This window comes from Lissotriton vulgaris, chromosome 8, assembly GCF_964263255.1.
Source record: "Lissotriton vulgaris chromosome 8, aLisVul1.2, whole genome shotgun sequence".
Taxonomy (NCBI): domain Eukaryota; kingdom Metazoa; phylum Chordata; class Amphibia; order Caudata; family Salamandridae; genus Lissotriton; species Lissotriton vulgaris.
Window position 1 is genome coordinate 232,048,484 of NC_141696.1, and position 26,491 is coordinate 232,074,974.

Sequence of the window (26,491 nt, forward strand, 5' to 3'; positions counted from 1 at the left end):
CTTCTACACCCCCACCCACCAACTACGTTCATCCAACCAAGCCCTCGCCGCCATTCCACGCATCCACAGATCCACCATGGGGGGAAGATCCTTCTCCTACCTAACGGCCAAGACCTGGAATTCTCTCAGAACCACCTCTCCTTCAGAAAGCAATTAAAAACGTGGATATTCGATAAGTAAATACTCCGGCCTCCTCAAGCGCCTTGAGACCCTCTGGGTGAGTAGTGCGCTATATACATTTTTGAACTTGAACTGCTGCCCCGCTCCAAGAACACTAAATCCGTACATAGGTGATTAGATTGTTACATTTTTAGTCTCTGGCAAGTGGTTCTTTGGTGGTCCTTTGGTGGTCCCATGGCGGTGCCTATGAAAAAGACACCTCAATGGGAGCGTCAAAGGAAGTTCCTGAACGGCATGTAACGGTGCAGTTGATGCAGTGCATGCACCCTATGGCCCTCAGGTAACAGGGGGCCCTGTTACGCCCTCTTTGTTTCCTCTCCACCACAGTTTTCATAGCAAGCTCACCACCATGAAAACCGTGGCAGAGAGGAAACTCATAATCTGCTTGGTGGTGCCGCAGTGGCACCACCAAGCATATTACGGCCTCAAGACCACCGCAACACCCCCAGGGATCTCTGATCCCTGGCGGTGTTGCTGCAGTCCCATGGCAGTCCGACTGCCCAACTTGTAATAGGGCAGTCTGACCGCCCATGCACTGGTGCCCCCACCGCCACTGTGGCTACGACGGTGTTGGACCGCCAAAGTCACAATTAGACCCTTAATCTCCTTGTGCTTGACAAAATGCCTAGCAAAATGAATGTGGCCTCTCCATGGACATCATGTTTCAATGGTATTTCCTTAAACACATTCGTTCAGATTCACAAAGGTATTTATGAGTATGTGAAGTAAGTCTTAAATGCCTTTGTGAATTGTACTCAAAACATCTACAATGGGAATATTGAAGGAATATTTATATACGAGTAAAACAAATACAAAGGGGTGTATCCTTTTTGAACTTGTATTGGTAGGGAGTTGAGCAATCCTAGGCCAATTCACAAAGGCAGTTTTGAACTGGTAGTACTTGAAGTAGTACATCTGTAGAACTGCTTTAATTGCTCATACATGCATTTGCGAATGAGCCTTGTGGTCTATATGGCAGTTTTCTGTGCATATGACACCTGCAGGATCTCCCTACATACTGAATCTCTCAGTGCGCATGCCACCTTTATGGTCTCTATATACAGTAAATGTTTTTGATTGCTCCTCTAAGGCCAATACCTCTGCATGATCTCTTTATGTACAGTTCTTTCTAACGCCTCTTCCTCACTCAAAGGAAGTATCTAGTCTTATTCTGGAGGCACTATGTAAGATGAGCAAACAGGAGAGTGTTGCAAGCATTTCACATATCTTGTTTCTCCTTTAATTGGAATCACTCAGTGTAGACTACCCTAATCTGCAGGAATGGCCTTCTAGGCTAAGGAAAGGGAGAACTAGGGGGCAGCTGAGTGGGTTGGGGATGCTGCGCCGGAGGAACTAACATAAGAACGTGCACGGCAGCGGTAGGGCGGGTTTGGCCCCCGTGCATATCTGGTCGCGAGAAGCCGTTGTTGATCATTAATCACTAGGCGGCACCCCGGAGCGAGCGGCTAGTTTTCATCTAAATAATAATTTTCATGGTGGGGGGGCTGAGCTAGCTGCTGAGAGAGATGGCCGCGTTTTAAGCGAGCTCCTCTCGAACGCCCTAAAAATCCTCTCATAATCCTGCAATTACACAGATGATGGCAGAAAACTTGCTGCTGGAAAGCTGAGGACGGGTACATGCATCCGAAAACACCGACTGTAAACACATAAGATGACTTGCAAACGTGGAACGAAAGCCGGCGCAGCGGTGGCCTACCTGCTGAAAGTGAAACTGAAGCCGTGGGTTGTGCTTTGGACTGCAGCTGCAACGCCTGGCACACACGGCAGTGCCCTGGATGCAGAGTATCGATGATGGACCATATTTGAAATAAAGGTGAGCCCATATGCCTCGTTGACGGCATGCCTAAATAGCGGTGGCTGGGAGAAATACTGAGTAGCACCCTGCGCTGCGCCGGAGGAACTAACATAAGAACGTGCACGGCGGCGGTAGGGCGGGTTTGGCCCCCGTGCATGTCTGGTCGCGAGAAGCCGTTGTGGATCATTAATCACTAGGCGGCACCCCGGAGCGAGCGGCGAAGCTTGTGGGAGAGTGGGCGCTTTCATCAAAGCAGCCGGGAGGACTGAAGTGTATCACGCGATAAAAGAAGCACTCACCAAGGACGACCAAGGAATGACCAAAAAAAAACCTCCCCCAAATAAAAATAAAATAAAAAACGCTCACAGCCGCATGACGTAGCGAAAAGCCTAAAAATCGCCGGAACGCCCACGAATCTGCTCACAGAATGACGAGCAGATCTCTCTTCCAATGGCTAGCCTCCATTTATGGAGCTAGCCAATGGAAAGAGAGGGTGGGACAAAGCCACACAGTGTATGTCATTAGATTTCGCCTGCGCGAAACGCTGCTTGCGCAGCTTTCGACAGGCGAATCCTAAAAAGGAAGTTGAGTTTTTGAAAAAGCCTTTCCACTGAGCACTCATTCCGGCAAGTGCAGAGCATTAATATCACGATATCTGTAAAAAAAATGTTTTTAAAAAACGGAAAGACATTGTGCATATTAAAAATATCAGTCGATTTAAAGGAGATAGAATTGGTAACCCCCACACACAAAAATAAAACGGTACCTGCAAATTCTGCATTATATGCGCAGTGGCTTTTCCAAACCCTGTAACGACGCTTGCACCGTTTACAATCGGGCACTGAGTCTGGCGCAGCGACCAGAGCTGCCGTCCCGGCTCGAATCTTGCAACGGCCTGAGAGTCTGGGCAAATCATTTAACCCCCTCCTGCTCATGAACCGCGCCTGGATGCCCTCACCGGGGTTAAGCAGCGCTGTATAAATCTTCAAATTAAACCAGCTCCGGTACGCGCATGCATCCGTTACCTAAGCCACTCTATTGTTTAATTGCGGCACAGGACGGTTCACTTGAAATTAAATTCTGTGGTGGTGAATCAAACAAACATTGGGGGGCGCAGCCGATCCCTCACCGAGCGCCCCCCCTTGCAATCCCATCACGGCAGTCCTGCCATCGAAGATGGAAAAAACAAACATTGGAGGGAGGGCGCCCCCTCCCACACTGTCCTTAAACCCAGCCTCGATCAGTGTCACCGAGAAGCATTAATTAAATGCAATGTATTCTCTTTTCGGTGTCTGACACGCTGCGGAGGAATGCCAGCTAATCACGGGGTGTTAATTGGGGCCAGCCATACACTTGGCTTCCCATTAAACCCCGCCAGCAGTTTCTGCAGGAAGCAGGCTGCGGGGTTTTAAAGACAGATAAATAACAATTCAGGCGGGGGTCTTCGGAAGATGCGATGGATGGACCCACCTTGTCAGAAACTGACAAAGAAATACACATTGCACGCTTTTTGCCAGGAAACAGCATGGCTAACGAGGGGTCATGTTGTACGATTAGATTTTGACAACTATGCCACAAAAAGACTAAGCATAACCAGTATTTTCACCGATTGCTCCACATTGTTTTGATTAAGCTTGTTCGTGGAAAAATATAGCGCCTAAAAAAAAAAGCACGACTTTTAAGAGCCATGTCCTGCTTTTTATGCACACTACAATTTAAGATTCAAAGCTATGTTTTTCCAGACCCATACCATTGAATGCAAACAATATAAAACGGGTGGTGGGGGAGTTGAACCATACCTCTATCGCATTATGTTGACGATGGAAGGACTGTAATGGTTTTTGAGCACTTTAACACTCACGCGGCAGATTTGTTTTAGTATTCGCTTTAGGCAAATGTGAACGAGGTAGGTGGGGTGCAGAATGTTCATATAACGCGTATTGCGCTGGCATGATGGGAATCGGACATAAAAGTAAACCGCAAATATTCATGTACTGGCATTCTTCCTAGCGCTTGGACGAGAAAAAGCGCTTTAAAGGCGGACACGTAAATATCGGGCACTGAACGGCCACACAATCGGTTCCAAGCTTTTAGTAGCTCTTTCCACGTATCCACCCCTCCCCTGAACCAGAGTTTCATAAACTAGAAGGGATCAAGAACAAGACAGCGCTATATGCGATCTTTAATTCAGCACCCCGCCAGATACTGCTCCTCCCCCACCCCCCGTTTAAACTTTAGTGAGCGATCCTGACTTCCTACGTAGTAGCACTTGGTACATTCCTCCGCTTTCCCTTCTTCCATTATTTTTTCCCTCGAAGTACTTTTCACTGTACCACCAATTGCCCCCTTCTCATTGTGTCCTCTTTCCTTCGACTTTCTTTTTTCTGTATTTCACCCATGCCTTCCCTTTGCACGCTTTTCCCTGCTTTTCACCCTCGCTGAATTTGTCAACCATTTTACCTAGTCGCTTTAATCTTTAATTCAGCACCCCGCCAGATACTGCTCCTCCCCCACCCCCGTTTAAACTTTAGTGAGCGATCCTGACTTCCTACGTAGTAGCACTTGGTACATTCCTCCGCTTTCCCTTCTTCCATTATTTTTTCCCTCGAAGCACTTTTCACTGTACCACCAATTGCCCCCTTCTCATTGTGTCCTCTTTCCTTCGACTTCCTTTTTTCTGTATTTCACCCATGCCTTCCCTTTGCACGCTTTTCCCTGCTTTTCACCTTTGCTGAATTTGTCAACCATTTTACCTAGTCGCTTTAATCTCCGTCACCTGGTTTGCCTTCTGTGCCCCCATACCCAAGTCAAAGTTAAGGGTCATATTAAAAAAATGTTCCTGCCCCAGTAGAACCTCCCCCAACGAAGTTGATTTAAGGGGTTACAATGCTACCCAACCAGATTTCTTTTGGGTGTGGGGGCAGGTCCCATTTGAGACCCCCGAGTGCAGCCCGGTTTCAGCCGCACCTTCGGTTTCCTGAGAGTGCGGTAGTCTTGGAAAACAAACTGAAACCTCCCCCCAACCCTTATCGGGCTAAAAATGGGCAGGTCCGACGGAAAGTGTGACCTTGGCCTGAAGCCCTGCGTGGGGCTGGACTCGGTCGAAAGTCGTATAATCCCATTTTGTCCCTCCTTGGGACTGGGGAGGGGGGGTTTGCTCCATTTCAAGTCCTCTTGTGAAGCAGAGCTGCAGGGTGAGCATGCTCCTTCCACGGCCGCCTGGTCTGCATCAGTGCTCCGCAGCCCTACATGGCAATGACTCCCCTGGCTGTGGCACGAGGTGCAGCCGAAAGCGCAGGCAGGCAGTAGCCTTCTCCCCTGCTGTGCGCCGCCGGCCGCCATCTTCGGAAAAATGAGCACAACAAACCCCCCCCCCCAAAAAAAACCCCGCCCACCGCCGCATGACGTGAGCAGAAAGCCTAAAATTCTCAGGAACGCCCCCGAATCTGCTCCACAATTGACTGACAGATCTCTGTTCCAATGGCTAGCCTCCATTTATGGAGCTAGCCAATGGAAACAGAGGCGGGGACCAAAGCCACTCTACTCTTCTCATAAGGTTTTCCCTGCAGCTGCGCAGTGCGCAGCTCGCTAGTCGAAACCTAAAAATGGGTTATGGCTGTGGCATATCTCCTTTTTAGGTTAAGCCTAGAGTCAGCATGCATGTGCTGCCCTGCGAAGCATGATGTATCTACAATATGGGCTTTAACCAAGGCCATCGATTGCCATTCATTCTTTTTTGTTCCTATCAAAAATGCTGCCTTTTCATTAATGCATTGCTTGTAATTGTCCCTTCTTTGGGTACTTGGTTCAAGCGCAGGCGATTTAACTAATTGTTCCTTCAAATTGGCTATCACGTTTCCTCCTGGTTGTCCATCGCAACGAGCGACTCATTTGCTCTTTCCCTCCTGATCAGCGCGGCATGCAGTGTTTTATCTATTCATCTGTGTGGTACATCAAGCTTCAACTTTAAGCATGGATGCATTTGAACTTTAAACTGCATGTTTCAAACAGACAGATATCTTGACCGCTACACGTTTCTCTGTGTATTTGGCATGATTCTGCTCAAGCGAGCATTATTGCAGTTTAGGTTTGCTTTCTTTTTCACAGACGGCGATTGTAAGTTACGTGGGGGGGACCTGCCAATGTGGTCTTATGTTTACATCTGGAAGACCAGTGACTGGAAGCACAAAAGACAAATAGAAATGTTACTTGAGAGATTTAGACTGAGTGCCCTCTTTGCCTTGCTTGCTTGTGAGAATATACTGCATGTAGAGAAGTGATCCTGTACGTCGTTTCAGAGCGGTAACTATTAACGCACATGATGCCTTATTTCTCTAAGCTATCGTGCGGAGTTGTTGGAAAATGTAAGAAGCATTGTGTAGTTCATCTTAAAATGCTTTGTAGTCCTCCCTCCCCTTCAAGCATTCTCCAATGGAAACAGTGGGTACCAAACCAAAGAAAGCTAACCAGGGCTGGTCCATGGATTTTTGCTACCTTTGGCAAAGTGACATTTTGCGCCACTTCACCCCCTGTAATCTTTGTTAGTTTTACGATAATGCGGATGGTCTTCTGCTCCTCTAGACTTAAGGCAGCAGCCTGCTCTTGCCTTGTTCTTGAAACTGACTCTGGAAGATGAGACAGTTTTCCCGCTGAGCCCCAACTCCATAGCATGCACTCCACTGCGGCTGGGATCTGACTGCAGAAGAAGTGATGTGGCTTTTGGCTCAGTGTGTTGTCAGATTTCCTGCCTCTTCGTGAATGTGCTTTCTGTTACCATTCAGACTCACCATCTGTTTTCTGCACCGCTGCCCGATAGCAATGGGAGCAAAAAAAACATATCTTCTCTGTTTGATTTTGCAAATAGAAGAGGACAGATGGTATCTAAAGCAGATTACCTTGCTAGGTGTGCATGTTGGTTCTACCATCAAATTAGAACCTGATTATTTTTACAGTGCTTTCAAGTGTTTACCATTTTTAGCACTGTAAAAAACAAGTGTGAAAAGATACAAAGGTTCTGTCGGGAAAGTACAATTGCTTCACAATTATGAGCTTGATCATCAAACATTCATTTGAGTTTGGAACATTAATATATAGCAAATAAAGTTGAAACACAAAAAAACACAAATTTGCGTTGCGAACGGAGAATTTACTTTTTGTTCAATAAAGCAGTATTGATATGTATTTTTGTTATAAGGCTGTCAACAATTCAATGCAAGATTGTGGTGCCATATAATACAGTGAAAGAAACGTGCTCAGAGACAAGTTCTAAATTAACAAGCAACTGTGCAAACTACCAGAGATATTGGTGTCCTCGTTGTTCTGACCATTTTTAAACTACTCTTTCATAAAAATGTGTAAATAAGTTTGATTCACCCATGTATATATGACACTCACTACACCATTGTCACTGAGCTGGACATCGATGGTTACCGGTGTCACGGGGAAGCAGCCAGACGCTTCCTGGGCGGCGCGTCTTCATGCCGCGTCAGGCTGTTCAGCCCCTCTTTGCCTTTATGGCACTGCCCCTCTTTTGCAATCAAGACCGCATATGCAGGGTGGTTTAAAAATTCTAAAGAATAGAAATACTTTGTATGGGTCAAGCGATGGTGTGCAATGTGTGTTCAAACTCGCAGGCGCTCCCCAAATAGACTGTATATGGGTGCCATCGAATCACACATTTAAGCAAATAATTATGAAAGCCCAAGGGTTGGATTTTATGTGCAAGGCGTTGTGAACTTTCGCACATCATGGTAATCTGTGATGTAATAACAGATTCATAGTAATTGCTTAGTGCCGGTGTGGAGGAGTACGGGCAGAATGAGGTAAAAAGGTCAAAGAACCTGTAGTGTTCACGCTCCTTCACGAATATTAACTATTTTCAAAGGTGCTATTAATGGTTTGGGTAAAGGATGGAAAGGCCGTGGCTATTTCTTTAATATAGTAATGCCCACACTGGACACAGACAGGTAGGCTATTTGTCTGTGCGCCCAGGTCTACAACAAAATTATTCTCATTGAGATTGTATTCATTTCCAATCTGGAGCCATGGTATTTCATCATTCAGTCCTGTATCCCATGTACGTAGGCGATAGCACCACTGTTGTTCTCTCGTGTGGAGGATCCTCTGGATATCAGGGCCTGTTTTTTTATGACCTCAAGTACCACACATTTCAGATCTGTGTCCTTGTGATTGTGTTCGAAGCAATGCCTTGTCAACTTTGTATCTGTTTTTTTGCATCTAATGGTGCTCATGTGTGAGTTGATGCGGACCTTGATTTTTCTGGTTGTCATTCCCACATACATAAGATTGCAGGGGCATGTGAGCAAACAACATTCTCGCTGTTACAGTTGCTAAAGTTTTTTAATATCCATGAAATGTTTGTTTTTATATCCACCATTTTGGTTGTGCTGGTAAATGGGCATGCCACACATCCTCTGCATGCGTGGTGTCTAACTGGTCTTTGGTTGCCCCATAGTGTGGTTTGGTTCAGGTCCTTTGGAGGTGGTGCCTTAGTAAGAACAAGTTCATCACAGATTCTCCTATTACGTCGGAAAGCAAATAGTTGGGCGGCGGGCACTGTTTTTGTGCCCCATTAAGGATATGCCATTGTTTATGTGCAATGTTTTGTACTTTATTCGATTATGGGGTGTATGTGGTGACGCATACTACTCTTTCATTTATCTTCTTTTCTTGTTGTTCAAGTAGACCATCTCGGTTATTGTTATTAGCTCTTTTCCTTGCTCTTCCAATCATATTTCTAGGGTAGTGTTGTTCAATCAACTTCTTCTCCAGAGTCTCAGCCTGTTCCTCATAGGTTTCCATACGAGAGCAATTCCTCCGGATCCTGAGTAATTGACCTACTGGCAAATTTTCTCCAGTGATCTGGGGTGGAAGCTCTCAAAAAGTAGTACACTGTTTTTGTTTGTGCTCTTGTTGTGAACTTTAGTCTGGATCCATTCCGCTGTCATGCTTATAGCTAGGTCCAGAAAAACAGCTCCCACCGTGCTGACTGCATGTGTGAATTTCAGATGTTCATCTCTAGTATTGATCCATCTAACAAAGTCCTCAGCTTCATCTTGGTTGCCATGCCAAATGATAATATATCATCTCCATACTTTCAATTGTGCTGCAAACGAGTTGCCTTGATGGAAGATGTGGTTTACTTCGAATTGGTGTACGTAGAGGCATGCCATGCTCGGAGCAAAAGAGCTTCCCATGGAAGTCCCTCTGATCTGATGGTATGTTGCGTCTTCATATTCGAAGAAGTTTTCCATGAGAGCCAATTCTGCCTACTCCATGATGAAATGTCTGAGCGTCATGAACTCCCAGTCTCTTTCCAGGAGAATGTGTTCTACCACCCTCAATGTGCGTCTGTGAGGTATGCTGGTGCATAATGCCTCGATGTCCTTGGTAATGAAAAGATATTCAGCTGGGATGATCTCAAGGTCTCTAAGTAGGCACAGGACATCTTTAGTGTCTTAGGCAAGATGTAGACAACTGTACGATAGGTCTCAAACACCAATCGCAGAATTGTGAAAGAGGTTCAAGAACTGAACCTATTCCCAACACTATAGGTCTCCTTGGTGGGGGCACCCTGTATTTTGTGGATATTGGGGACAGTATAGAATCTGAGGATGCAGGGATTATCACCCACCAGAAACCCAGCCTCATGTTTGGTTTTCAAATCATTCATCAGGCCCTCATCCACCAAGGTTCTGATTTTGTTCACAAGTCTTGGAGTAGGGTAAATCCGGTGGGTTTCATAGCTGTTTTCATCTGATAGCAATCTGATGCATTCTTCGTGATCCATGGTTTTATCCATGATAACGATTGTGCCGCCTTTGTCAGCTGGTTTAATGACAAGTGTAGTATTCTCTTTCAGGTCCATGAATGCCTTCCTCTCACCTTTCTTCAAGTTCTGTTAGCCTTTGATGTTCTGAGAGTCGATTGGTTGAATTTCCTTCAGTACTGCCTGTTTGAATGCCAGGACTGTCACTGTTGTTGTACTTACAGTGTCAGTTATATGTTTTGTGGGTAGGCTCCAGTTGTGCTTTTAGACATGCAGCTCCCCCAGGCAGCACTTATAATACGGCACAAACACGGGGTAGGCACCCGCATTTCTCCTGCACACAGGGGGGGATCTCCCCGCCGGGGGTCCCCTCGGGGGTCACATAGCAGGGGGGTAGGCTCCTGTGGTATTTCTTAAACAAGCAGCTCTCCCTGGCAGCAAATGCTACAGGTCCCCCGCACCTTCTTCCTTAGGATAATGAAATATAGCGATCTGGCGGCGCTAGAGTCCTCCCAGGATCACATAGCACTCTGGAAGCACAGCGCTGCAGGGGGCAGGCGCTCCGCACCTCCTGGGCAGCGAAGACAAAGCGCTTCCCAGGCACAAAGCAGCAGCCAGAGCACAACCCATGCTGGGGTAAAGCTGTGGCGCTCTCCAGGTGCTAGGTCCCATAAAGTAAAGTAGTGCCCACGCTCCTCACCTCCAAGGCACAGTTGTAGCACTCACAAGATGCTAGGGCTGGAGCACAGGCAGGCAATGCTGGGCCAGATCAGCAGTCAGTGGGCACTCATCAGTAGAGGACAGCAGCAGGACTTGATGCGCCCCCCAAATAGACTGTACATGGGTGCCATCGAATCACCCATTGAGTGTGCAAAATTATGTGATCTGTAGAAGATGTTCTCCCACTCCTTGTCCGTCAAGGTACGGCCAATCTCTATCGCCCACCGCTTCTGTCCCACAGAACGGGTCCCCTTTGACCAAGGCGAGAGAAAGGCGTTGAACTCTGAAATAAGCCTGTTATCATCCTTTTTCTGGAAGTGCCACTTCTCTAACGGAAGCATCAGCCTACTGACCAAGGGCTGCGTCAGGGGGCCCGATGTCCAGTGACACATTTGGGCATGGAGGAAATCGTCTGAGTCTGTTAAGTTATAGTCCTCACAGAGTCCTTTAAAAGGGATATGGCCATCCAAAACAAACAACTGCCCCACTCGCTTATATCCTCCCTCCACTCAGCGAGAGCCTGCACCTCTGTCCATGCCAGGAGGGAAATCAGTATTCAAAAAGATGGGAGACATGGGGGAGGGGAAAGTGGTGAGATTGGCTCGTCGAGACACCTTGTCCCTTGCTAGCATGGTAGGGCCAGTGACTGGTGAGGAGTAAAGACCCCATGCATGCGCCAACCTAGGTAACCAACACTCCCTCCAAATATGCCTACCAGCTACTGACTGATCCATAAATACCCAGCGTTTCTCCGTCATGGGACAGTTCCACTCCACCAGGTAACACAAAATTGAGGCTTGGCAATAAAGGGCTCCATATATAAAACATAAAGCAATGGGAAGAGCGGACAGCCCTGTCTGGTGCCTCTCTACACCCTAAAGCTTTTGGAAAGTACGCCGTTGACCCAGACTTGCGCTGAATGGGCATTATAGATACTAGCCACCCACTTACGAAATTTCGGTCCTATGCCATAGCGCTCTAACGTGGCAAATAGGTACGGCCAATGCACTCGGTCGAAGGCTTATCAATTAAGTGGCAGATCCTCTTCATGTTATCCCTGCACTGTCTCCCCAGGATGAAACCCAACTGATCCGGGCCTATTAAGCTGGGCATAAGAGGGTTGAGCCTATGGGCTAAGATGCTTGAGAACAGTTTAGAGTCCAAATTTAGCAGGGAGATGGGGCGGTAGGAACTGCAAAGCACTGGGTCTGTCCCTGATTTGGGAATGACAGAAATCGTGGCCTGCAGCATAGCGGGCGTAAGAGTACCTGTGTCCAAGAATGAGTTGAACAGTCGGGTGAGCACTGGTGCCTGTTCCGTACAAAATGTTTTATAAAACAGGGCACTAAACCCATCCGGGCCAGGTGCTTTCAGAGGTTTCAACCAAGATATGGCGGATATCACCTCTTCGATTCTAATGGGGGCCTCCAGTCCTTCCGCTTCCTACCTTGGGAGAGGGGTTACTGCTGCACCTCATACGTACTCGAGAGAATCCAGAAGGCCTGAGGTCTTGGCGGAATATAGCCCCGCATAAAATGCCCAGAAGGCTGTGGCTATAGCAAGATCATCTGTCGCCTCTGACCCAGGGCTTCTTGGATCACTTTCACTGCCTGGGCCTGAAGTTGGCAATGAAGACAGTGTGTCAGCATGCGGCCGCCCCTATTAGAACAAACATAATACTTATGCTTCAGTCGTAGTACCGCATATTCGGCTCTATCCAGATCCAAGCGCTTCAGCTGTCGCCGCCCCTTCTCCAACTGGCGCCGTGCACTTGTGAATGGCTTCGTGTTCCCTCACCCGGCCTTCAAGTTCTTGACGCTTCTCACGCCTGATTTTATAATCATAGGCCGCCTTAGAGATAAGAGCCCCCCTCGCATCTAGCTTAAGCACCTCCCAAACGGAAGCCTGGGGAGTGGAGCCATTGTCATTGAGCTTCAGGTAATCTGTCAGGGTACTACGGAGGCTCTCCACTACTGACGGGGACCTCAAGAGAGAGTCCCGTAGCCGCCAATGAGGGGAGGGCGATTGTGTGCGCGGAAGGCTTAGTGTGAGGGTGATATGAGGGTGGTCCGACAGAGATCGGGCTTCTATAGAGGAGGCCTGAATGCAGTTCCATGCAGCACGAGAAATGATCCAATCGGGCATATGTCTTATGAGCCGCGAAGTAGAACGTATAGTCCCTTTCATCAGGATGCAAACACCGCAAAGCATCTCTAAGGCAGCAATCATCCAGCCAAGCCCTCCCCACCCCCGAAAGAGCGCCTGCGCCACCTGTGCGTGAGCAAGAGCGATCTACCTGTGCATCCATAACCAAATTCAGGTCCCCTCCTATCACCACCAGAGAGTCAGGTGTGAGCAGTACTTGGGCCAAAGCATTAAGCAGGAATTCCTCTTGGTGAACATTGGGAGAATAGAGGGAGGTTATTGTGATAGTGGCGGACCCTATATAGAGTCGTTCTGCGAGTAATTGCTCCAGGATTTCTGCGACTGTACCCACAACCGAGCCTCTAAAATCCGTGGAAAGCAAAATGGCCACCCCTCCTGTTTTCCGTTTCCCCGAGGACCACAATTGTACCAGGAACGCCCTGTGTTGCATGCGATGTGTGTCACTGCGGAGGAGGTGCGTTTCTTAGAGTAGGCACACATCTCCCCGCGTGTTCTCAAGTAAAGATAGCACAGCATTCCTTTGAGTGGGATTATTAAAGCCCTTGACATTATAACTAACAATCTGAACTGTCATCAGTAGGGAAAGGACCGTTAGACGCTATAGTGAAGGTCCCAGAGACCCAGTAAGGAGTGAAGTACTGCAAGGACAAAGGGTATATGTATAGGCAGGTAAAACTTATCTCAGCGTACATGACTAAAAAGCTCACCATAGGAAGGACCCACCCACCCCCAAAACAAAAAGAACAAACTGCAGACCACCAAAACAGCACATGGTCCAACGTGAAGGTTGGGCAGTATTCAGAGGAGACTGCCAAGGAAGTAAGGGTCATCTGCACCAGGTGAACAAAACCTCCCGTCCGCCCCCACCAGGCCCACAAAAGTGGTAGAAACCCCCAGACACATCACCCTCAGTCATTAGCATCCAACAAATCCTTGCAGAACAGCAGAACGTTCCTTGAAGATGGTGTCTGGGTCAGGGCAAAGTCGGTCAGCGCTCCAGGCGTTCCGAGGACCGCGGTTTCGAGATCTCTGTGAACCCTGAACTGCAGCATCTGGAGGAGAGGGCAACTCATTGGGAGACAACTTCAACACTCTGCAAGCTTCAGAAATGGAAGAGACCTGTATGAGCTTCCCCTCTAGATGGAAAATGAGGCGAAAAGGATGGCCCCAGGCATAAGAAATGTTCTGTAAGCAGAGATGATTTGTTATTGGGTGAAAATCTTTCCTCTTCTGGAGTGTGCTAGCAGTTAAGTCCTGGAAGCGCTGCGGAGTATGATCCCTGAAATGGAGAGGTTGTATGGAATGTGCCGCTCTGAGAATCTCCTCCTTCACTATATAGTTATGGACGCATATCAGGATGTCCGCAGGGGGACGATTCGACTGGCGGAGGGACCAACCCAATGGCATCGATCTATCTTAATGGTGGAATCCGATGAAGAGCCCAAAATCTTGCAGAAGAGATCCTGCACATAACCCATGAGGTCCCCGGCCTCCGCCCCCGTAGGGACAGCCAGGATGCGAACATTGTTCCTCTGAGATCTGTTCTCCAAATCCTCTGTGTGCATTTAGAGGTCTAGATGTTGTTCCCGCAGTCTCAGGACTTCTTGTTGAAGCATTGTGATCTCCTCATCCCTCGCCGCTGTGGAATCTTCCAAGGCGGCAAAGTGCTCTCCCAACCGCACCCACATCGCGCCTGACCTCCCGGAGAGCCGCCTCCAAATCTGTATTGACGGCCAGGATGTCCTCCCTCTGAGAGGCAAAGAGAGACTCCAGAAACTCCCGGGTGACAGCGCTGTCCGGACTGCCCTCCGCCGATGCTGAGCTAGAGCCCGATGTGTCTCCCGCAGCTTTCATTAGGAGATCCCGCACCGACCTGTCCTTTCTACCTTTAGCAGCAGCCACTGCTGGAACCGCAACCAGAGGGCAATATAGGCAACAGCGCCTGATGCCAGTAGTAGCAGCAAGAAGACCCAGCCACCCCCATGTCACCACAGCCGCCATTGACTGCTCACACCTCCTGCGATGATATCAGCCAGCCAGATCCTCTCCAACCCCTAGTGAAACGCTTGTATCAACTGGGCGGCCTGGGCTGAAATTCTATTGTGCTGCGATGCTGCCGAATAATGTCCCTCTACTGTACTCCTCGGGCCCTCCACAGGCCAGTCCCCAAGAAATCAGCAGGGGGTCGGTCAAACACTCGGGGGGCCAGCAGGTGACCCTCACCGCAAAAACCATGGAGACCCCCTGTGATGATCACTGTAGGCCTGTAACTGCCAAGGGCGGAGGCCTCCTCAGTGCGCAGGAGCGCCTTGTCACGCAGCAGACCACAGGTAGGCCTCACGTAGGCTGCAAGCCAACTGCCAGCAGGGGGACAAAGAGGCGGGGCTCCCCGCGGGCACAGGAATACAGAGTGGGGCCTAAACGGGACACTTGCTGGCTTCACGAAGTCCCGGATGGCGCCAACCACCGCCGCAGGCCCGGAGCGGCAATCTCAGCCGGCTGGCGGTATCACGTAGAACAGCGCCGCCTCTTCTGGAGTCAGGATCGGGTGCCTCCGCAGCGCTGCACTAAGCCCTGGTGCCCCGCTAGGTCCGGGACGAGGGCGCAAAATCAGCTCAAAGGTCCCCCAGCAGTACAAGGGGCAGGGTGAATCTTATGCCGTCCGCCGTCAGGGCCGTTCTGGCGTTTTCCCGCTCCGATGCACCCTAGCAGGCGCAGCAGTATGGCTGACTCTTCGCTGGAGCCGTGGGCAGCTCAGGGAACTCTCGGGAAGGCTCGTCGGGGGTGGGGAACGCGACCCTGTGCTCTCCGCCTCGTCCACTGGGCAGGTCCCTGGACCTCCACTGGTAAGTCTGTGTCCAGGTGTTCAATATTCAATGCTGTGTGACCGGCGGGGGCGGAGCACAGAGAGGACACGTCCACTCACTCTGCCATCTTCGCAACACCTCCCCTTTTAGGTTTTTTAATCTCTGCCATTGTTTCCCTCTGCTCTGCCAAGTACTACGCATCAGATGTTGGACTAACACATTTCAGTGTGGTTCTCTGCATCGCCGCACTGAAATTGAAAGACATGCATTTGTAGTTCCTCAGGATCAAGCCAGAGTGCTATTAGTTCTCTGTTAGAAACTGAAATCCAGGATGCAGCGCGCGGTCCGCGCTGTTCGTGCCGGCTTTGGGCGGCTGGCTCAGCTCGTGACTAGGCTTGCTTAGGCAGGCGAGAGCAGAGGCTACAATGTAACAAAGTTTATATACTTCTTCTCGACTCCGGTAATCCATTCAGGTTAACTGTGTGACTCACTGTGAGACCCGTCACGTGATGGCACCTCACAGCCCATGTTAAAATTATGGCCAACAGCTTCTATCAAGAGACATGCTCTCTTTATACATTGGCAGACCAGCTTGGTGCGAGGGGGCTATGCGGCAGTCACTGACTAATGTGACAGGCTTGTGACACATGGCCGGTCCCGTCCCAGTCTAGACAGCCACGGGATTGGTGGTCTCTTACAGGCAGCACTTAGCTGCACCCAGGCAGCCTCATCTCAGAATGCATGCCGTGGCGCAGCAGGCAAGGAGTCGTCAACTCAACTCCTGGAGGCGCACAGCTGTAGCCAACTCTGAAAACAGCAGCACCCAGGAGGGAGAGGGTGAGCCTACACCAGCAGCAGGTAATGTAACCTGTGCTCCCCCCCCTTGACACTTAAACTTGCTCCATGTGGGCCAGTTCTAGCTTCCCGGTCGGTTTGGTCTTGAATTCTCACAGAGCAGGCGAGGAGCGCAAGTACTCACGCACTCAGCAGGTAATGGGAGCCACAGGGATGAAAGGGTCTGCACTTAGCACCAAACCCCGCAAATGGCTTGATGCCCAACCGGCGCTTCATAGCAGATAAACGGCAGTGATCTGCTGCGCCACAGAACGTAAGGGACCCTATGTGAGACACCTGCCTGCAACTGGAATCTTTACCCCACGCCCTCCAAAAACACCAAAGAACCCCGTACACTCACCCCCCCCTTCACCCAGCATTCCTGCTTCCATACTTTCCTTCCACAAAGGACTGCCTGGGTACACCCCGTGCATACTAGGCTGCCGCAGGTGAGTGCGGCCTACACATAAACAAGCTGGAAGGTGAGCCCTAGGAAGCAGTCACCAGGATAGATGCCGCCTCCCTAGGGCCTCAGTCTGTTGGCGCATGTCTAGCGAAGTGACCCTAGCATCGACAACTTGATACTATTGTAATCAGGGGCAGTGGTAATGATGCTGGTCCAACCTTCAGCATGGCCAGCAGCTTTGTCACTTATGAGCCTGTTGTTTTTAGTAGGTCTGTGACAGCTGTAGCCTGCTGGTGTGATCTGGTGCTGCGGGTTGGGGCAGGTAGTGGTGTGCCAGCCGGGGCTGACACCACTCAGCTAAACTCCTCAGTTATCATTTTTATTCGGATTGATTACTGTCTTTGAAATCAACAGCTTTCTGGCTGGCTGTAAAGGCTGCGCCTCACTGTCCTGAGCCTTGCCATTGCCCTGGTCTTTCTGGGGCAGTTTGCGAGTTCTAGGTTAGTGCTCTTCCATAACTGGTGACTTGCAGTCATTTTAGGATCTTCTTAGAGTTTCTCTTTCGTGAAATGGGTGTCATTTTTGATATTTATATTCTTCCATCATCTTTATTACTTGACTTTGCTTTCCAGAAAGTGTAACTCGTTGTTGAAATATCACTCATAATTACACTGAAATGATATGAATGTCACACATAGCAATATAAAACCTTGCAAGCTATATTCCATTCTCTGTCCTTCTCTCTCCCCATGTTTTAATTTACGTCATTCCATCGCTTTGAAAATAAAAATGCCATTATTTCATTCCGACTTCGTGTATATGTTTCATTTTCATTTATTTCACGTTTCCTTCTCTGTGCTTAGCTACTTGCGATTTGCCTAAATAATAAAAAAAAATGCCATTCTTTCACTTCCGGTCCGCGTGCATTAATTTAATTGTCATTGATTTCACCTTTCCTTCTTTGTACTAGTTGGGATTTGCCAAAAAATAAAAAAGAACATTATTTCACTCCGATTCCGTGCGTGTATTTATCTCACCTTTCCTTCTTTGTACTAGTTGCGATTTGGTTGGAAAATAACCATTTCATTGTTTCACTCCGTCTCTGCAGTTATTTTTCATTTATTTAAGCTGTCATTCTTTGAACTACTTTGATTTACTTCCTGTCTCTTGTGCAGCTGAGGCTCCAGCATTAGAGAAACTAAACGCCAAGTAATTTATAGCGTGTGCTCGGTCTGGTGTCCCATGATATCGTGTATCCCTGCTTTCAGCCCGAGCAGAGATCGACTGCTTCTGTCTGATCCTGCCCGGGCTGAGTTCATTCTCCGAAGACGGCCGAAGTGGAGGGGATACACGATACCAGGGGGATACCTGATATTACACAACATCGGTAAACATGCGAGTCTGACCTCGCAATGAAAGAAGAAAGACTCGGTTCCCCTGGTGACGAGATTGTACATGTTATACAAAGTGTTGTCCTCAAAATAAATTTTGTTAATATTACTACATCGTAACAGATGATAAATTCGGTTGGTATTGGAAATATTTTCGGAATTACCACTATCGAATTATGCACATATGTGGGCCATTACATAAATATAGAAAGGTTACTGAAAACAATTCCTCATGTGTATAAGCAATTACTCACAGAGCTTAATATATGCAATGATAATAATGGCATAGTACATGTTGGATTGGCAAAGTCAATCTTACAAATATGAAAGCCATTGTATTAAATGTCATTAGAAAACCTTGGATCAGATACCATATACTATTTCAAACAGAATGATGGTTCAGTGTTGGAGAGTTGATTATCCATGAAACAGTTTTGTAAAGAATGTTAGAAACAATGGCAAAGGTGGCATTGAGCAAGTGAAACAACTACAGTCAATTCATGCTCATTCATGGGTCAGTTTAGCAGGGACAATATCTAGTTAAGCACCCCTAAACTGGTATAGTTCAAGGAAAAACCCATACTCTGAAAAGAAATAAAATGCATCCTAACTCATGGTTATGATGGGCCTAATTATGTATTAAGGCATGCCAGTTGGGCATTACTGGGGTCCAATTTGTTCAAGCCATTGGCAATGGTGTCTAGACGTACCATCCATTTTGATTCTCTGACAGTTAGGATTGAGGCAATATTGCCCCCTCTTGGTCCCAATTCAGCTTTCTCAATCACCGGCCATTATGTCCCATTGATGTTGCAGTATCCTGGCCTTGATCTTCTGTTGTGTCTGACCCACATGGACAGATTATCCTATAGATCACATTAGTGGAATTACAATTGGTGAAAGACTGCGGCGTCATTGTGTGTTGCTTGTGGGTGAATGTCTTGGTTGGTATTGTGGTAAGGCACGCTTTGCAATGTACGCATTTGTAGTGTCCTTTTGCAGGTGGTAAGTTCCAGAGTGATTGGATCGTGGTTTCTATCGGGCTCTCCAAAAACAAATGTACCACATGATCTTTAACACTCATTGCTTTTTTGAAAAAGTGCATGGGTGGGTTGGGTTGGTCAATGTCAACAGATACTAGATTCCAATGTTTGTTTATTATCATTTTTACAGCGTTACTTCTGGTGGAAAATGTTGTGACCCAAATTATTCTTTGTGACAATGTGTCATTCTTATCCTTTTGGGTCAATAAGGTTTCCTGTGGGTTGAGTCAGGCCCTTTTCTGAGCTCTCTTCACCAGTCTTTTCGGGTAACCTCTAGTCATCAGGCGGATACTCAAATCTTCAGATTCGGCCATGTAGTCTGCCCTCTTTGTGCAGATTATCAGATATGGTAAATATAGTGACTTACCCGTGCTTTTGTTCTCGTCTTTAATTTAATTTTTGGACCTGACAAACACCTCATTTAATCCTTAGGTGCCCCTCTGCCCCTCACTTTCACTTTTATCCTGAGGAAGACCCCATCAGTAAGGATTAGAACCAACCTATATGGTTTCAGGGGTTGAAACGTCAACACATCATCAATGCCAGTATCACCAACAGTGCATGTCACACTGTGATCTTGTACTGTACATGGCTATGTAAATGATTGAAGTCTTTCTGGTATGGACTATACTATGAGTGTGTGGCATTGAATTAAATGCCAGACTATTTGATTGTGATACGCATGAATATTGTATGACACTTGCCTCACTACCTCACTTAAGTCACTTTTCCTCCCTCCCCTTCCACCCAGTTGGGCACACCAACGATACATTTGAATGTTTTCTGTAAATTGTTTACTTAAAAAATTTGCGTCAGATGCTTAGTGTGATTGAATAACACTTTAGCACCATTTAACTCTTCCATTTGATTCTTTTTTTTACATAACTTTAGACTATTTTGATGTAATAGTACTGGGACCACCACGTTCTATTCTTATAGTCTGCTGTAATGAATATTCTGATATTCATGACAGTCATTAGTCATGCCAGAAATACATACTAAACCCCAATATAGTACTATATAAATGTGCAGCGGTTTTCAGAAGAAGCAGTGCAATCCACCTGGTGATCATGTAGAGTGATTTATCAGTGTTCTGGTGTAGTCTAAAGCATGTTACTTCCACTATATCATCTAGCACTATTTAGGCTAGGTAAGTGGATGTGGAGCACCTGCAGAAGCTGGTCAGCATGGCAAAGGGGTCTTCTGGTAGCGAGAGGATGAGGTGGGTGTCGGTGGCGTAGGATATGATGTTTAGTTCATTTGTTCTACAACATTGGCAAAGCCAGTCATGTAGGTGTTGAACAGAGTAGGGCTGAGGGACGAACCTTGTGGGGTGCCAGAAAAGGTGTTCCTGTCTGTGTTCTGAGTTGAAGGGAGGTAATAAGATTATCTGGATTATTCCTGCGAGGATAGAGGCGATCCATTTGAGGATAGGAGGGTGGATATTGAAGTTTGACGGTCCCTAGAAGCAATTTGTTCGTTTTTTCCTCCATAACTACTTTGAAATGACACACACAATAAAAGCTATCACCATCAATACAAACTTCAACCTCAGGCTATTTTATGATACACATGGATCTCTGGCCCAAAGTACTGATCACAAACAATTTGTCAAGTATGAATAATTTGTTCAAGGTAACATTGTAGTTAGTGCATTTACATATTTGTTAGAAATTAAGCTGAATATGATGTATGTATTATTTAAATCTCCCACAGACATGACTGGTTAGCAACAGAGTGCTGGAATCAATTAGAGGCTTACTTATGCCACAAAGACATTACATATTCTGTACTTACAGTTACATCACATTCATGGACATGAAAACTGTAGGTACAGGGAGGTTAAGAGATTTGCACAGGGTTACTCTACTTGCAATGAAGTGCTGGGACAAAGATTAGAACAAAGAGGGCCGCCTAATGATGATGATTTTATGCCTTTGAGGTGTCCAATGTTAAAACATGTTACTCAGAATTTCTGTAAGTTTATGCATGAACTTTAGACAGAACAAGAAACAGACTGAGGCTATCCCCACTCACTTTTTCTAACTTGTTCTGTTTAGAGAGTATGCATCAACTGAGAATTTCTGAGTTATATGTTTGAATTTTAGACACCTCTCATGCAGAAAAACAGGTGCTTCTCCCACCAAGACACAAGCCCTGGTCCCCACATTCATAGTTAACAGTGTAGCTGTTAGACCACATCTGTCTTTTCTAGGTATGCCAATCAGTAGTCTTAAACACTGAAACTTTTAGGCCACATCTTCACCTTAAAGACATGCCAGTAACTTGACATAAGCACAGATATACACTAGCTAATGTCAGTAGCCACTTTGGACAATTTGCTTTGTTATCTGAAACTTGTAATTGAGAGCAAACCTACTGGTTCACCTAAAGACCCTTTGTTGGCTAGAATCTTTAAAGAGTTATTACAGTCAGAGTTTACCTCTGCTAAAGCCTTCTTAACGTCTAGAGTGGTCCCTAGTGGCTTTAAATTTTCTTCTGTAACTCCGCTGCTGAAGAAGCCATCATTAAATCCTGATGGCCTGTGAAATTGTAGTCCAATCCCATAGTTGCTTTATCTGACTAAGCTGTTGGAACCAGCACTTTTTCATCAGACGTCAGTCAGCCTTTGTCCAAGTTAACAACTAATTGCACCTTCTCCAAGTAGGGTTTTGGCCGGGCAAAAGCAGTTAATTAGTGATATCTCTGGCCTGGGTGATTTATATTGGACCACTGGTGATACACTGATTTTGTAAGATTTGACGGTGGTCTTAGAAATAACAAATACATTGATTTTCTTAGATTGCTTGAAGAATCTCTGTATCAAAGGCCATGCAGGGCAGTGTTTTGCAGTTTTTTATCAGTTCGTTTCAAGTAACAGTGGGTACACATTCCTCATCATTGAATCAATGCACTGAAGGGCTCCCAGGGATCAATATTGTCCTTGTCACAATTTAATCTCTATATGACCTTGCTGATGAGTCACACAGGTTTGACCTATTTATTTATGCACCCCAACCACAATCAGATAGTATTAAGGAGCTCTCTCTCTTGTTTGTAACAGGTTGGACATTGGATGTTTAATGACCATTTAAAGTTGAATGGCAGTAAGATGGTGACTCTCTACCCTATCAAACCTGCTCTCTTCTGAAGTTGTATGATTTGACCTGACACATTGGGCACTGAGCAAACTTGGGCTCCTTGTGTGAAGAATTTAGAAGTGTAAATGGATTCAACTTTATCTGTGTGTGAACAAGTCAAATCAAGGAGTCGTTGAAATTCTCTACATTTGCTTTTGTATAATAACAAAACTTTTTGGCAAAATTACAAAAATTGACATGTAGTTATTCAAAATGTAAATCTGTCATTTCATGCTATATTTTATCGTGACATGCATCCTAACATCAATTTTTGGAAAGAGAGCCCATTTAGGCAAAAGCAATTAAAACAATAGTGGTTCTTGTTGCCATGCTTTGTGGTAAATATTTACACAAATATGGAGTTGTCTAATTGAATAGTTTCAGTCCCATAATTTCAACCACGGTTACTCAGAAATTGAGCTTTCTCTATTGTTGCAGAAAAACGATGGAACCAGCCACCACCTGTGCATCATAGGAAAGACTCTAATGCCTACAAATTTAGGAATGCCTTAAAAATGTTGCTATTTCTTCAAATATCTTCAGATTGATCTGACAGCTGTTTCTCATTATCCTTGGAGGTTATATACTGCTTTTGTCTTTCTTTGTCAACACCGGAATAATCCGAAAGGTGTGACAGAATACCGCTTATAAACTTCTTAACACGAACACAGTGAGACCAAACATAGGTGGTATAGTAAAACATCAAATAGTTCCTCTTCCTCCCTCTGGAATTACGTATACCCTTTCCTACACCACTGACTGGCATATTTTCCTTCATCAGTTTCTTTTTTATTAATTGACTAGATGAGGCAGCAGTTTATATCATATTAATCAAAGTAGAGAAGAGCAGTAGCACAATTACTCACCTATTGAAGAGAACAGATGGTGCAGTTTAGGGCTAAACTGGGTGTAAGTCCTCTTTTTTGTGCTCATGGCTAGGTATATGACCCTGGTGAACCTTCTCTCTGTATGAGCTGGAGTGTCATTTGCTTAATGATAGCTGGTTGGCTATGGCTTCCACCTGTACTCTTGGCTGGAATTTGGGTTTGTGAGATGCTGCCTCTTGTCTTAGTGTGACACTCCCCTTTTACTCGTCTTCTCTTTTATATATTATTTATGCTGATGTGCAGGGTGTAATGTGCTATTTTTTGCCCCTTGTTGAGTGCGTGGAGGGGCAATAATTTATGAGAAGTGAAGCGTTGATTGAGTCATTACGCCCCTCCAATCCCACAATAATGGTAATAAATAGCATATGATAGTCTGCATATCTGCACACATGGTTTATGCCAGTGCACTTTTTGTTTATGCTTTGGAAAAAGTATTTCACAAAAATCAGGGTACAATGGGTTAAATGCAAGCAGTAATGAAAAATCACACTGAAGAGTTCTCATCACTACTAGTAGAGTAATTCCATGTGTAAGGAAATTGATACATGCAATCAGTAAGGGACTAAAAATAGTTTTTCTCATGTCAGTTTCTCTGTTCTGTTTAAAAAAAAAATTAGAATTGTACCTTTACACTGTAGAAGTGGGGATCAAGAAAAATTTGGGGGTGGGGTCAAAATACAATTTTCTCGTGTATTTTTCCTCAGGAGGTTTGGACAATAAAGAAAAAATGGCTGAAAAGAATTACACCAACTTTGGCAGAATATAATTCGTCAGAAAGCTTGTTTTTTTTATTTGGTGTAAATTGCTTCTGCGGTTTGGAGAAATTAACCTTCAAAATATAGACATATATGGATGGTTGGTCTTGTGGGAGTCCACTTTACTGTTGGTCTACCACAAAAATAAAAAAATAAAGCATTATGATTGACCCAAAGGGCTTTTTTCCCATCTGCCCCTTCCGTGCTGTGGGACCAGTATTCAAGGTGTCATCCAAACAGAGGAAAATATATATTCTTGCTGATAGTGGGATCATTATAAAGAAGGGTATACCCAAAATCACTGGGACCTGGGTGTAGAACAGTATAGAACATGGTGGTCCCAGTACTATTACATCAAAATAGTGTAAAGTTATATCAAAGAAAAATAATCAAATGGAGGAGTTAAATGGTGCTAAAGTGTTATTTAATCACACTAAGCATCTGACGCAAATTTTTTAGGCAAACAATTTACAGAAAACAATAAAATGTATTGTTGGTGTGCTCAACTGGGTGGAAGGGGAGGGAGGAAAACTGACTTGAGGTAGTGAGGCAAGTGACATACAATATTCATGCGTATAACAATCAAATTGTTGGGCATTTTATTTAATGTCACACATTTATAGTATAGTCCATATCAGAAAGAATTCAATCATTTACATAGCCATGTACAGTACAAGATCACAGTGCGACATGCGCTGTTGGTGATACTGGCTTGATTATGTGTCGACGTTTCGACCCCTGAAACCATGTAGGTTGGTTCTAATCCTTACTGACGGGGTCTTCCACAGGAATAAAGTGAAAGTGAAGGGCAGAGGAGCACCTAAGGATAAAATGAGTGAGGTGTTTGTCAGGTCCAACAATTAAATGATGTAATAGTACTGGGACTACCACGTTCTATAATGATAGTGGGATCAGTCATTTGTCATGCCAGAAATACATACTAAATGATGGGTTGAAGTGCACACCTTTAACTTGCTGTTTTAAACTTGAATCATTGTAAGTTGCGTACATCCTGGAAACGTGGTCCGCCCATCAGACACGTGAAAGTACAAGCCAGTAAGTCAGGAACTAAGTTGCTCCCGATCCGGATGCACTGTAGCGTTGCAAAAAGATTATTGCCACAATTATTTTATTCTTGTTATTCCAATCATTTCCATTTTTCACTTCGTTTTGGCACTTGAAATCCATTTTATGTATAAACATCTGATTCTAAAGGTATGCCCATCCAGGCCTTTTTCCATAAAGCAGGACATATACAAATTTCATCCTCAGTAGTGTGTCTTTCCCATTGCATTTCGGGCATCTTACTCGCCCTTTGTCAGGGGTTCACTATAAATATAAGCAATAACTATAGACGTTTTGTTTGAGTTTATAAACACTTTACATTTTAAACTTGTGGCATACTCATTGTAAATGCATTTATAAAACTGCTTCACTCTGCGTTTTCCCTCTAATACATACCAAACCACAATATAGTAGTTTAAAATTGTGCAGCTGTTTTCAGAGGAAACAGCTATCCACCGGGTGATCATGTAGAGTGATTTATCAGTGTTCTGGTGTAGTCTAATTCATATTACTTCCACTATATCATCTAGCACTATTTAGGCTAGGTAAGTGGATGCGGAGTATGAATTTTAGATATATACTTACATTGATGGTATAGGGTCAGTGGATTTTGTGCATGCAATATTTTTTGTAGGTCGAGATTGCTACTACGGTAATGTGGCATACAACCCCCTTCATCAACAACATCCTTGATCTAATGTTATATTTCAATTAGAACAATGAAAAATGGAAGTTGCTAGCAAGGTTGTTAGTTTTATGAAGTCGCTACTATTGATAAAAATGTTCCACTTAACCCAACAAGTGATTGGGTCCACCACTAATCAGAAGGAAGAAAAAGCAGACAACAATAATACTCTTTTTGCCAAATGAAGATGTGAATCTATGGTGTAGGTACAAGTATCGCTGCAATAGAAAGCAATCCAACAAGTAAAGGGCACAAAAGCAAAATGTAAAGATATTTGTGTTGCAGGGTCTTGTGCAAAGAGAATGTTGCATCACTACTTTGAAAAAGTCATTTTATTGTCTTGACAATCCCACTTCGAGCAATTCTGCATTTCAGTTTTGGAATGCTCGATTCTTAACAAGAACAAGGCCCAAATTGGAATTTGCACATGTTCTAAACAATGTGTATGTTTTGTGAAGCTGAGCACACTACATTTCTAAAGATCATGAAGAGCAAATGCATTGTCACCAAGACAAGCAAAAGTAGGACAACTGTGAGTTCGTCTGAATCTGTGGTGCTTTCAGTGGTGGAAGAAGACTATGTTGCAGTCCACTTATTTTCCCCATTTGCAGAACGCCAATCTCTACCTCTCATGCAACCTGTAGGTGGAACAGGGTAGCCAGTTCTGTTCTTTTATAGTCATCAGCTAGCCTTGTCACTACCACTGACACAAGCCATTTGCAGTCTTCAGCTGTGGAAATGGGTTGAAAAGAAGAAGACACACAAATGTTAGTATATAACAACCTTCTGATTCTACGCATTAGTGGA